At 52.8% G+C, this 13,958-nt stretch overlaps 1 protein-coding gene and 1 non-coding gene across 2 annotated transcripts in view; both read right to left on the bottom strand.

The window, feature by feature from the left end:
* Positions 1-13,958, bottom strand: part of Nkain1 (sodium/potassium transporting ATPase interacting 1) — a 44,934-nt gene that overhangs the window by 15,739 nt on the left and 15,237 nt on the right. The window lies entirely within an intron of this gene.
* Positions 7,660-7,794, bottom strand: LOC120891053 (small nucleolar RNA SNORA70). Its single transcript, XR_005735487.1, has one exon. It is a non-coding gene; the product is annotated as a small nucleolar RNA SNORA70 (small nucleolar RNA).

Here is a 13,958-nt window from a genome sequence, read left to right on the forward strand (position 1 = left end):
ACAGACAGCCTGTCCTGTGGGGGATGGTGGCCCTGCTGTCTCCCTCCTCGGCTGACACTGTTAATACGTGTCCCTGCAGAGAGAGCTGGGGCAGAGGAAGATGGGCAAGAGGGGCGCTCTTTCCCCCAGGAAAAGACACCAGACCAGCACCCCCAGGAGACCACGGCCTCTCTCAATGGGCCCATCTCCTATATTTAATAAGCACCTATTTACTTATTTATTTTGTGTTTTGGGGAACTGAACGCGGAGCCTCGCGCATGCGTGCAGGTAGGTGCCCCCCCCACAGAGCTGTGCTGCAACCCCTCCTGGGTAGGAAACTTCGCACCTTCACCCCTTTCAATCCCAGCCCCAGGCACAGTGAGGAAGCGGGCGGCTAGAGCAGCGGAGGTGCTTTCACAAAGAGCTAAGACTCCACCAGGGTGTTTGGGGCCAAGTCCTCCCACTTCCCCACCGTGTGGCTCCCTGGGACTTGCCTACTGAGCCCCAGCATTTGGGGACCCTAGGCCTTATTCCCTGCTGGGGGAAACTTCTGCTCTGGACAATTAATCTCCCTCCTCCTCAGGACAGGTCCTTGAACCCAGAGTCACAGACTGCCATCTGTCTGTCCTCAGGCCTCCCACACACTGTGGCCCAGCCCTCCACCTCAGCTGGGCCTGGGGGGCCAGGGAGCAGCTGGTCACTACCTTCCACATAATTAGCCCTCAGAGACCAGCCTGGAGCTGCAGAGGCCCAGGCTGGCCTCACAGGGCTGATCTGGCCAGTCACAGTCCTGTCAGGAGGCAGGGGCCTGGCCTGGCCTCTGTCTCCATGGCAACCCGGTCCCTCATCTCGGTGACCATTGACCCATTCCCACCCCTGCCCAGCTGGGGGGCTCTGCAGGCCCCTTCTGGGAAGATCTGTCTCTACACCTCTGAGCTGGCAGCTCCTTTAGAAGTGCCTGGTAGCAATCCAATTAGCATACATCTACATTAATTTGCATAAATCCTGGGCCAAGCGGCCTCAGGTACCGCTACCAGGGAGAAGTCTAACAAAACTCCAAAGTCCCCATCCCATTGGGCCTGCTTCCTCGCTGGCCATCTGGTCCAAATCCACAGGGGCCACAGTGGCAGGCAAAGCAGAGAAGGACCTTCAGGCCACCACTCTGTCACTCAGTTTCCTCCCCTGGAGATGGGGACAAGGAGGTATAGCTTGAAGAGGCCTGTGTTAAATTTTTTGGGGGGAGGTACCGGGGATTGAACTCAGGGGCACTGAACCACTGAGCCCCATCCCCAGTCCTATTTTGTATTTTATTTAGAGATGGGTCTCACTCAATTGCTTAACGCCTCCCTGTTTCTGAGGCTGGCTTTGATCCTCCTGTCTCGGCCTCCGGAGCTGCTGGATTACAGGCATATGCCACTGCGCCTGGCTGTTTGAAGACGCCTAGGAAGAGGGGTCTCCTAGATTCACCCGACGCCTGGATCTTGCCACACCCTCCCCTCTCCACCCGGGGGCTCCTGGCTTTCTGCCAAGGGGCAGGCCCCTCTTGTGGGCCCTGTGGAGCCAGTTTCCAGGATCTGGGGTCACTCTGACACCTCCTCCCACCTGGCTTTGGCCATCCCTAATTTCTGGGTCTGGCAGAAAGTGGGCTAGAAGCTACAAACTGCCAGCTTTGTACATTTGGCCTTTTGTCAACCTCCTATGGCTTTGCCCTTGGGCTGGTACATCCTCAAGGAGCTGTGTGCCTCTGTCCAGGCTCTGGCCCCGTATGGCAAGCTCTGACCGACCTCAAGAGGTAGTTCAGGGTAGCGAGTCACAGGGGGCTCTGTAGGCAGACTGCTCGGGTTCAGGTCTGGGTCCTGCCACTCACTGTTGTGTGAGCCTGGGTTTATCTTCCTAATGAGCCTCAGTTTCCCCATCTGTTAAAGGGGATCACAACAGCCTCAACTCCATACTTTCTGGAGTTGTGATATGAAATGAGATAATGTCTGCCCAGTGCCTGGCACAGGAAGCGCTCCGTGCATGTCAGCCACTCTTACTAAAATAAGGCTAGTGATGAGAAGAAACTCTGGACCACAGGGAGGTCAGGGAAGGCTTTACTGAGCAGGTGACATTTAGGTTTGGCTTTGAAACACTGGAAACACTCTGCATGTCCCTCAGGAGGGGACGTGGTAAACTATGGTAACTGCATGTGATGTGGGGTGGAGAGGCAGGCTGTAGAGCCACCCAAGGGTCAGGAGAGGGGAGGGAGGGGAGAAAGAGAGGGAGAAGGAAGGAAGAAAGAATAGATCCAAGTGTTCACCCATTAACTCTGGGGCATAAGATTACAGAGGACTTTGAGATTCAACCACATATATTTCTGTAAGGTTTCTATCTTGCAGAGTCATCCTTCCTGGGGGGTACTAAGAACTGAACCCAGGAACACTTAACCACTGAGCCACATGCCCAGCCCTTTTTATATTTTATTTAGAGACAGGGTCTCACTAAATTGCTTAGGGCCTCACTAAATTGCTGAGGCTGGGTTTGAACTTCTGTGATCCTCCTGCCTCAGCCTCCTGAGCAGCTGGGATCCCAGGTGTGTGTCATGGCACCTGAAGAGTAATACTTTTATAAGAACATAAAATAAAGGAATTAAAAGAAGACACCAAAGCCGGATATGGTGGCGCGCACCTGGAATCCCAGCCACGTGGGAGGCTGAGGCAGAAGGATCATAAATTCCAGGCGAGACGACCCAATTTTGCAAGACCCAGACTGATAAACTTTTACAAAGAGGAATGGGGCTGTGGCTCGGGGTTAGAGCACTTGTGGAGCCTCCAGGGGCCCTGGGTTCCACCCCCAGCACTGCACAGAAAACAGGAAGAAAAAACTCACCAGGGACAGACAAGCATGGGTGACGCTGCAGTGTCCCCCACTGGGCGAGTGGGAACTGCAGTAGGGTGACCAGCTGTTCCTGGGACCACGAGGCTTCTTGGGGTTCCGTACTTCAAGAAAAAACCCAAAAGTCCTGGGCAAACCGGGACCAGTTGGCCACCCTGGATGGGGGTAGTGTGGATGTCCTGGGGCATCAGGGAGAGGAAGGGATGTGCCTGGACCTCAGACCTGGGGCTCCATCCTGTTGGTCCCTCTGTGGCCGCCAGGTAAGCAGAGGGGCCCGGAAGCTGAGCCTGGGGAGGAGGCTGGGCCGGGTGTGGAGGTCGTGGAGAGGCTGAACCTCTTTTGCAAGTTGAGGACAGGGCCTGGAGAAGGCTGGGCCTGGGTCCCCCTCTCCCAGGACTCCCATCATCTTGCTGATGTCCTCTCTACCTCTGCCATGTCCCCAGATACAGACTGCTGAGGTCACCCCCGTCTCATCTCCCAGAAGCAGGGACCCTGGCAGGCTCTGGAGTGGGCCGCCGAGGCCTGGAGGAGGGTGCCCTCCCAAGAGCAGCACTGGGCGCAGGGGCAGAGGGGGAGACGAGGCAGGTGGGGACACTCAGCACAAACACGGACCTCCTGGGAGACGCAGGGTGCAGACAATTGAACACTTGGACAAAGAAAATGGTGATTAATCAGATTCCCGACGAAGCACATCCAGCACCACCATATAATTAAGCCAAAAACTTGCAGCAGAAAGATCCTTAATGGAGCGGACACTTAGGCAGAGAATTAATTACGACAGTGCTCAGGGTTTCAGGAGCCCCTAGAGGAACAGGGGCGGGGCCCCAAACCAGAAACCAGGAGTCAACCCTGCCCAGCGTGGGACTGAGGCCAGGAGCCCAGAGTCACCGGCTCAGGCTCGGAGGCAGGTGACCTGCAATGGAATCCGGGCTCTCACAAGCTGTGGGATCCGGGGAAGTGCCCACCCGGAGCCTCCGTTTTCTCATCTGTAAAATGGGAATAATACCTAGTGTTCTGGGATCTCTGTGAGGATTCAGTGAAGTAATGCAAACAAAGGACTTTGCATGGCACGTAATGGATGTTCAATGGATTATTATGGATTGAGGAAGCCACTTTCTGTCTTAGGATCTTAACTTCTCACTGCCAAGAAAAAAAAAAAAAATATATATATATATATATATATAGTGATAATGTGGCTGCTTTCTTCCCAGAGAAATTGGAGGGTCAAGTGAGATGACACCATGAAAACTATATATAAGCTAGAATGTGCTTTCTAAGCAGAAAAGTGCCATGCCCACATTATTAAGATCATTATTAAATCCATGGTTTCATACTTTTATTTACTATTATTTATTTTATTTTTTGTACCAGGGATTGAACCCAGGGGTGCTGAAGTATTATTTATTTTTAAATTTTGAGACAGGGCCTCCCTAAGTTGCTAAAGATGGCCTTGAACTTGGGGTCCTCCTGCCTTAGCCTCCTGAGCCGGGGGAATCACAAGTGTGCTCCACCACACCTTGCTGCTTGGTTTCATATATATATTTTTTTAAGACAGTGGGAGAGAGAGAGAGAGAGAGAGAGAGAGAGAGAGAGAGAGAGAGAGAGAGAGAGAGAATTTTTTAATATTTATTTTTTAGTTCTCGGTGGACACAACATCTTTGTATGTGGTGCTGAGGATCGAACCCGGGACGCACGCATGCCAGGCGAGCGCGCTACCGCTTGAGCCACATCCCCAGCCCCTTGGTTTCATATTAAGATCAGACTCTTGCTGCTTATTTCCCAAGAAGCTGCACAGGTAGTAAAGGTGTGGCCTCGCTGGGCATGGGGGAGCACACCTGTAATCCCAGCCTTTTGGGAGTCTGAGGTGGGAGGATCACAAGTTTGAGGCCAGCCTGGGTAGCTTAGCAAGAATTTCTCTTAAAATAAGGCAGAGAGGGCTAGGGATGAGGCTCAGTGGTAGAGTGCTTGTCTGGCATGAGCAAGGCCCTGGTTTCAGGGGGAAAAAAATGTGTGGCCTAGGAGTTAGGCCATCTGAGTTTGAATCGTACCTTTGACATTTAGCTGTGGAACTTGCAGCTGAGCCTCTCTGTTCTTTAATTTTTCCATCTTTAAAATGGGGGTGATGATAATACTACCTGCACGGGTTTGTTGTGAGGCACAAATGAGGACATGTGTGTAAAATATTCCCACCACTTCTCGGCTCGTGGCTGGGCAAGTGTCAGCGGTGACTACTGTTCCCTACAAAGCAAACTCTGGGCTCAGAGGACTCATGCTTTGAAAATAGGACAAACAGGTCGTCCTAATGCGCAGGGGAGCTTTGAGGCCAGGTGGCACCTTCAGGCCAGCAGCTGCCTGGCCCGGGTGCTCTAATCGGTGGACCTGATGGCACCTGTGTCAAGCCTATGCCGGGGGCACAGAGGAACAGCCTGGCCTGCCCTCAGGATGCTCCCAGTCTGTGGGGACAAGACCCCAACTTCAAGTATCAATTCCCACATTCCTGGAGAAGACAACAAAGATGGCAAAGGATGTGGCCCACTGCAGGGCGGGGGGTGTACGGAGCCCACCCCGTGAACGACTTCATGTGCAAGTTGTGACTTTTCTCAACTCCTGGAGAGGTGTCATTGCCTCACGGAGGCCCAGGCAGGTACAGCAACAAGCCCCAGGTCACTCAGCAAGTCAGAGGCGGAGACTGGATTCCAACACGGACCTGTCTGCCACCCCGTAGCGTCTCCCTGTTAGCTCTTCTGGTCCACAGGTGGCTCCTGGCCCCCAGGACATCGCACCATGGCCAGCTCCCAGCACGGATGAAGCAGGGAACTGTCCCAAGGGTCTGGCTCATGCCACCGATGATGGCCGAGGTGCGCTTTGTTCCAATCTGGATGCTGTGGTTCCTCTCTGTGGGGCTCTGGCAGACACTCAATCTCCCTAAGCCTCGTTTCCCCCTCTAGAAAAGGACAAGAGCAGTGCCTCCCTCTGGAGAGGCTGTGGTGGTCCTCCCTCTCCATGTCCGGGTCCCCCTCCTCTGCCCACCTCTGCAGACTGCACCTGGGGTCAGCCCTAGCTCCGCCCTGCCCGAGCCATCCCTTCCTGCTTCCTTCGACCCAGCTTTTGTCCTCCTGGAGACCTCCCTCCGTGTCCCTCTGCAAACTCCTGGAGCAGGGTGGCCTGCGTCCTCAGCACCCCTGGGGTGGGGACAGCACAGGCCCCGGCTCCTGGATTCCCTCCAGAGCTGCCTGCAGCTGACCCGCCCACGAGTGCTCAGCCCTCACCAGCAGCTCCAACCACCACCACGGGAGAGGTCTCCCCCCCAAACCCCGGACTTTCAGGGACTCTGACATTGGTTGGTCCACAACCTCTGACCCACTGGAAGACTTAGGATGTTGAGACCTTGGCAAATCACATTTGACCGTCCAGGCCGTGCAGGAGCGTCCTGGGACAGCTGGGCTCTGTGGGGCATAAGTGCTCTTCACTCCCATTTCATTTGCTCAACCAATAAAGACTTATGAATGGAGCCACAGCACTGGACGGTGAAGCTCAAGTGGTGGACAAAAAGCAAGGACAGATGCAGTGGCCCTGCACAGAACTACACGGGGAACAGCCTCGAGCTGGCCGAGTGCATCAGCGAAGAACCTGCAGCTGACCTCATCCTTATGGTGAAGTACTGGACAGTTCCCCTGAAGGTCGGGAAGAAACAAAGGTGTCAACACCTGTTACAACTGTGTTGGAGGTTCTGGCCAGCACAGTTAGGCGGGGACAAGAACTCAAGGGCACCCAGGTTGGAATGGAAGAAGCCAATGTGTTTGCAGTTGACCTGATCTCAGACACAGAAAAGTCTAAACTGTCAAAGGAGGCAAGGCTGCAGAACTCAAGACCAATGCATAAAAATCAACTGCATTTTTATACACTAGCGACCACCAACTTAAACTGAAATTAAGAAAACAATTTCAGTAAAACTGTGGATGTGTAACCGACATGATTCTGCAATCTGCATTTGGGGTAAAATTGGGAGTTCATAACCCACTTCAATCTAATGTATGAAATATGATATGTCAAGAGCTTTGTAATGTTGTGAACAACCAATAAAAAAAAAGAAAAAAAAAGAAAACAATTTCATTTACAATAGCATGAAAAGAAGAAAACACTTAAATAGGTCTTTACCAAGGAGGAATAAGACTTGTCAACTGAAGAATCACCACCCATTGTTGAAAGAAATTAAAAGACTTAAATACATGCAAAGATATCCAGTGTTCCTGGATTGGGAAAACTTAAAACTGTCAAGATGGGTCTGAAACAGTGACTTGGGAGACTGAGGCAGGAGGATCACAAGTTTGAGGCCAGCCTCAGAAACTTAAGACTCTGTCTCAAAATATTTTTTTTTTTTGGATACAACACAGGATTTATTGTTGTGTGTGATTAAGAGGGGGACAGCACAGTGGAAGCCCTCATGAATGCAGGGCCTGCCACTTGTCCAGGGGACCACGATTGGGGATATATTTGAACCCACAGCCATCAGGAATGAGCCGCTTCTCAGCCACCATGTCTTCAAATTCATCAGCATTAAATTTGGTAAAGCCCCACTTCTTTGAGATGTGGATCTTCTGGCAGCCAGGGAACTTGAACTTGGCCCTGCGTGGGGCCTCCATCACATGTTCCTTGTTCTGCAGCTTGGTGCAGATGGACATGATGACTTGGCCAATGTGAACCCTGGCCACTGTTCCCTGGGGTTTCCCAAGGGCACCCTGCATACCTGTTTGGAGCCTAGATGGGGGACATCATGAGATCAGAAATATGTACTTCTACTCAAGGTGCCGTCTCCAAGGTCCCGTAGGGCAACCTATACAAGCAACAGGCTGCATACACTACCAAAGAGATTGCTGTTTGCAGCCATTGCACACTGGGCCACCACAAGTAAAGGAACCCAGTCGGCTTAATTAGCTGCAGAAAAAAAAATTTTTTTTTAAAGGGCTGAGGAATAGCTCAATTTCCAGTTTAAATATATACATACATACATACATACACACACACACACACACACACACACATATATGTATGTATATGTATAATATTTAAGATGGCAATATTTCTAAGTTGATCTACATGTTCAATGCAATCTCTATTAAAATTCCAACTCCATTCTTTTTTGAAGAAATGGATAAGATGGTCTAAAAATGTATAAGGAAATATAAGGCAGTCCAAGGAGCCAAATAATGTTAAAAAAGACTCCCACTTCCTGATTTCAAAAACTATGACAAAGCCATAGTACTAGTGCAGAAGTAAGGATAGACAGACACATAGATAAATGGAGTAGAACAGACCCAAATGGAGCCACACACTCGGGGTCAGCTGATCGTCAACAAGGGTGCTAAGACCTGTTCAAGGGAGAAGGCAGCCTTTACCACCGATGGTGCCAAGACAATGGGGCACCACAAGCAGAGGAATCGAGCGGGATCCCTGCCTCACACCATACACAAAAACACAATCGAAATTGCTCAAAAACCAAAATGGAAGGGCCCAAACTACGAAACCCTTAGAAGGAATGTAGGTCTGAATCTATAGGATCTTGGATTATGACACCTAGTTATGACACCAAAAGTGTAAGTAGCCAAAGAACAACTTGATGAACTGGATACAAAGATGCAGTTTGTACACCCAAGGACACTATCAAGAAAGTGACTTCAGGGGGCTGGGGTGGTGGCTCAGCCTAGCACGTGCAAGACACTGGGTTTGATCCTCAGCACCACATAAAAGTAAATAAAATAAAGGTATTGTGTCCACTACATCTAAAAAAATAAATAAAAATTAAAAAAGAAATTAACTTCAGTAGAGCACACACAACATCTATTAAATTTGGGCATGGGTGTTGGTAGAGCACATGCTTAGTGTGCCCAAAACCCTGAGTTTGGTCCTCACAACCAAAGGAATAAGGGAAGGAAGGCAGGAAGGAAGGAAAAAAAGGAAAGACAGATCAACCTACAAAACAGGAGAAACTATTGCAAATCATGTATTTGATAAGAGTATAAAATCCAGAATATATGAAGAACTTACCACTCATCATCAGAAAGATAAATAACCAAATATTAAAAAGTGAGCAAAGGATTTGAACAGAAATTTCTTCAAGGAAGAGATCCAAGTGGCTAATAGGCCCATGAACATATGCTCAAAATCACTCGTGATTAGGAAAATGCAAATCCAACCCATCAGGACGGCTATAACCCAAAGGGAGCTAAGGCCTGGGTTTGGGCCTTGGCACTGCAATTCGGATAACAAAACAAGATAAAGACAGTAAGTGTGACACTCACGTGGAGAAACTGGAACTCTTGTGCATTGCCGGTGGGAATGCCACGGAGCCTGGCTGTGGAAAATGGGCCGGTTCCCCAGACAGAGAACAGAGAACCATGGCATGGCCCAGCGTTCCTTCCTGTAGGGGTGTGTGTGTCCATATAGACCTTGGTTGTCAGGGGCTGGCGGCAAGGGGAAATGGGGACTGACTGCTAATAGGTACAGGGTTTCTTTTAAGTGTGAAGAAAATGCACAACTTTTTCAATGTATTAAAAAAAAAAAAACAATGAATTGTCTGCTTCATCTATTTATTAATTTTGTTGTTTGTTTGGGTGCTGGGGATGGAACCCAGGGCCTCACACATGCCGAGCACAGACTCGACCATGAGCTACGCCTCTAGCTCCAATTGCGGACTTTAAAATGGAATATTTATGAAAAAGATTTATGGAAAATATATTGAAAATATATTTCAATTTTTGAACAAGGAAAAAAAGAAAAAAACAGGCACAGCTCTTGCCCTGGGGAGAGTTTACATTCACACACACACACACACACACACACACACACACACACACACACACTACAGAGCAAACTGACTCTGTGTCAAGTGCTCTGAAGGAAGGGTTCCAAGAAGAGGACTACCATGTCAAGGAGGACACACCCAAGTTAGGGATCTGCAGTTAGGGAGAAGGAAGAAAGGGTGGCCAGGTGTAACCCCAGAGACTCAGGAGGCTGGGGCAGGAGGATCGCAAGCTTGAGGCCAACCTGAGCAACTTAATAAGACTCTGCTCAAAATAGGTTGGGAACATAGCTCAGTGGTAGAGAGTACTTGAGTTCAATCCCCAGTATCAGAAGTTTAAAAAAAAAAAAAAAGCAGAAAGGAACAGGGGCGGGGTAGGGTGGGGAGAGGCAGAGAGAGAGAGAGAGAGAGAGAGAGAGAGAGAGAGAGAGGATGAAGACTCAGGCAGAAGGAAGAACAGGGGCAAAGAACTGGTGGAGAGGTGGAGGAAGCTGGGCAGGTAGAAGGGGCTGGAGAGATCCATGTGGGCATGGTAGTGGGTGCACAGGAGAAGCACCCAGGGAAGGGCAGGAAGGGCGACTGACTGCGCCCATGGCCTGCTTGGAAGTGGGGGAGGCTGAGCTCAAAAGCAGCCTGGGGTGGGGAGGGCACCAAGCCCTCTGCAATCCCCCTAGAGGTATCAGGAGTTCATTCCTCCTGGTGGAGGCCACTCCTCCTGCGACCTATGCAGGGGGGACACATCCACGTCCCTAATTCCTGTTGCAGCCCCCCCTGTCCGGATGCTCCCGGGAAGGATGCACGGATGGAAACCTCTTCACTGCCATGGCAACGGCAGCCACTTCTGCCTCCTCCGCCTCCTCCTCCTCCTCCCGAGGAGCCAGGTGGGGAAGTCTGCCTGGCAACAGTGTGGGTGTCAGGAGCCAGTGGGCAAAGGTGCAGAGAAGCCCCGCCCCCAGCAGGGGCCTGGGGATCCCCTGTCATTTACTGTCCCAGCCTTGCTTGGCTGGGATCCCAGGTTCCCTGCTTCTCCTTCCAGTGGAGAATCGCAGCAGCCACCCACATCTGGACAGTCTTTTAAGGCTCAGATTGTGCTTCTCAGCAGCCTGGGACATGGGATTACTGGCCCCTGGGACTGATGGGGACACCGAGGCTCAGGGAGGTGGAGGTGTGCTGACCTCACAGGGCAGGAGCCATCAACGAAAGGAGGAAGGGTCCCGCCCCTGCTTTCCCTCTGGTAACATCCCTTTTGGGGATGTTGTGCTCTGTCCCTGTCTGGCCCTCTAGAGCCCTGGGAGAGGTCATTTGGGGACTGTGAGATTAGGGTGGTAGGAAGGACTGTGGGGGGAGGGACTGCAGAGGGCATCTCTGGAGGGACACCCCAGGGACTGGGCTTGAAGGTTTCCCTTCACAATGCGCAGCTCTGAACTTGAGCACGGGCATTGAGGACCAGGGCTAGCATTTTGTGCCAGCTCTGGGCCAAGCACTTGGCACCACCCGCTCGTTTGGCACTCACAGCCACAAATGAGGGATAGGTCACGGCCCCATCCATACAGGGAGCAGAGTCTCAACCCAAGGCCTCAGGGAAGCAGAGGGCCGCCAACCAGGCTGTTGGACCCCAGAGCCACCTGCAGTCCCCAGCCCCAGGGCAGACTCCCCCTGCCTCCTCTCCCCACCCGACCCGCAGCAGGCAGGGAAGATTAACGGGGAGGGCCAGGAGCAGGCGGGTAGAAGGGCCTGTTGCAATCATGCCCTGGCCTTGGGCCAGGGGCGCAGAACCTGTTGGAGGAAGAGCTGGCTAAGTGGGGCCGGGGGAGGGGGAAGGGTTCTCAGGATCTACCCTTGGCCGCGCCGGCCAGTGCTCCTTACAGGTGGCATTTCATCTCATCCCAGAACGACAGGAAGAGGCAGTGACAGCTAGCACTTATTATACGCCAAGCATCTGTCTAATGCCCAGGGACGTCCCACTCATTTAATTCCCCAGGTGAGACGCCGGGCAACGTTAGCGCGAGGTAACTTGTCCTGCCGACAGGGAATTTTACGGGGGAGATAAGGAATTTTACGGGGGATTCCGGGACGGAACTCAGGGCCTTGGGCGTGCCAGGCAAGGGCTTCTCCACTGAGCCCCAGTCCTCGGGCTCAAGATGCCCCAGACTCACTACCCTGCCAGGAAAGGGGTCAACCCTTTCTCCAGAAGAGACCCTTTCTGAGGTCACAGGGTGATTTGATCCTCCTCCCCAGGGAGCACATGTCACCTGAGACCCTGTGGAAGACTCCACCACTGACTCTGGCCCATGGCTGCCCAGAGCTGAGCGCAGGGGAGGAGCCAACAGCGCCCACCCACCTGGGGGAGCTTATTTTTGCTCAGGGTATTTTTGTCTGGAGCCACACACCATCCTGATCCTCCAAGTGGCATCAAACCCCTCCCTAGAACAGTCCCTGAAAGGCCCCGATGCCAGGCTCCCTGCTCTCTCCTGGAGCAGTGAAGAAAGGAGGCAGGGACTGGACCCCAGGGCTCACCGCGTCAGTCCCTGGGCCTCTGGGTGCAAAACGGGTTGGAGGGCTGCTCTCGGGACCCTCCCCTCATTCCAGGATTCCTGCCCAGAGGACCCCATTCAGCAGGCAGTGGTGGCTGGCGGTGTCAGAGAGCCTGCCGCCCTGGGGCTGGGGCCTGGTCCTAGGAGCCACGACAGCAGCTACCATTTCCTAATCCTTACCTAAGTGCCAGGTGCTGTGCTGAGTGCTCTTCCTGTGTCCTCCACTGAGCACGCTTACCCGGCAGCCCTGAGAGGCACGCACAGTCACCATCTCCACTTCCGGATGAGGAAATGAGGCCGAGAGGCTGAGCTGCCTGTGTTCACACTTGCAGGGAGCAGAAGCGGGGCTCCCGCACTCCCTCTTCCTCCTCTGCAAGATGGGGAGACCCCACCACTCCTGTGGCATGGGGGGGGGGTGAAGGCTGATTAAGCAGCTGCCCAAAGCGGCCCTGATAAACTGTGTCCCACTTCCTGTCCTGCAGAGCCCAGCCACCAACAAGTCCCACCTGTCACAGCTGACAACCACAGTGTCATTCCCAGGCTGCAGCAACAGCCTTGTATTTCAGCCAAGGATCCCAGTGTCCCTGGTGGCCTGTCTTAGGGATGACAGCGAGTGGCAGCTTGGGGATGGCCGTCCACTCTGATGGCCCATGGGGCTGCTGACCACAGTCAGGCAGTGACAAGCTGAGCAGCTGGCAGGGCCGGAGGCTGCTGAAGCACCTAGGGGAGCCTCTGCCCACGTCCTGCCTCCAAGTCCAGGCTCTTCACTTCACACTGGGGACCTGCAGGCGCAGGACAAGAGCACCGGCAGAGGCCTCCACGTCAACTGTCTAACTATGCAAGAGTTACAAACCAAGATAACACCCTCTTAAATAAAATAGCCCTGTCCTCTGAGCAGCCCGACGTCCCGGAAGGCCAGGCTGTGCGGACTGGTTTCTCTGACGGCGTGGAGTTGGGACTCAGAAGACAGCGGCATCTGGGAAAGTCAGTACGTGGGGCCTCACACCCAGGTCTGGACACACCTGTCAGCATCAGTCACATCTGCCCTGCTCCACAAACAGCCAGTTTCTCGATCCCTTGAGCCAGGTGTGCCATACCCGCAGCATGGCCCAGCCCCTGGAGAAGCCCAGCAGTCCTGGAGGCAGGACAGGAGTCTCTGGGGTCCTGAGTATCTGCACTGGGTCTAGGGTGGGAGGGTGCACAGGCTTCTGGCAGGCGTGTCCCCCTGACCCTGTGGGCCTCTTGCCCCCTAGTAAAAGATGTGGCTAGAGGAGGGCAGGGAGGGCCCCTAACGCCCCGATACTGCTCAGGTCCCCGTTGGCGACTGTTGTAAGCAAACTGCTAAGTACTCATTAGACATATGTTTGCAAAGCAGAGTCTCTGGCCACTCTAGGGACATCCCAGGATGATAGAGAGTATGGGACTTAATACCAGGAAATCCAGGTTCCAGTCCCAACTTTGCCACATGCAGGCTGTGACAAGTGGCTTTGTGAATTCCTCTCTTGGGTCCTGTTTGCTCCTCTATAAAACAGGGAAGGTATCCTCGCCGGGAAGCGTGGTAGTGAGGAGAGGCTGTGCCTGACTCGCGGGGACCTTCACCTTCACTCTCACTGCTAACAGGCGCTGCCCGTGGGACTCAAGCACTGTCAATGACCATTGGGACTGGTGAGGCTGAGGCTGGAAGACAGTAGACAGGTTTGGGACCAGCCACCCCTGCACTCAATCAATCATTTAAAAAAGGGCCAGGGGCGTCAGGCTCAAGTGATTGAGGT

The sequence above is a fragment of the Ictidomys tridecemlineatus genome, chromosome 11, assembly GCF_052094955.1.
Source record: "Ictidomys tridecemlineatus isolate mIctTri1 chromosome 11, mIctTri1.hap1, whole genome shotgun sequence".
Taxonomy (NCBI): Eukaryota; Metazoa; Chordata; class Mammalia; order Rodentia; family Sciuridae; genus Ictidomys; species Ictidomys tridecemlineatus.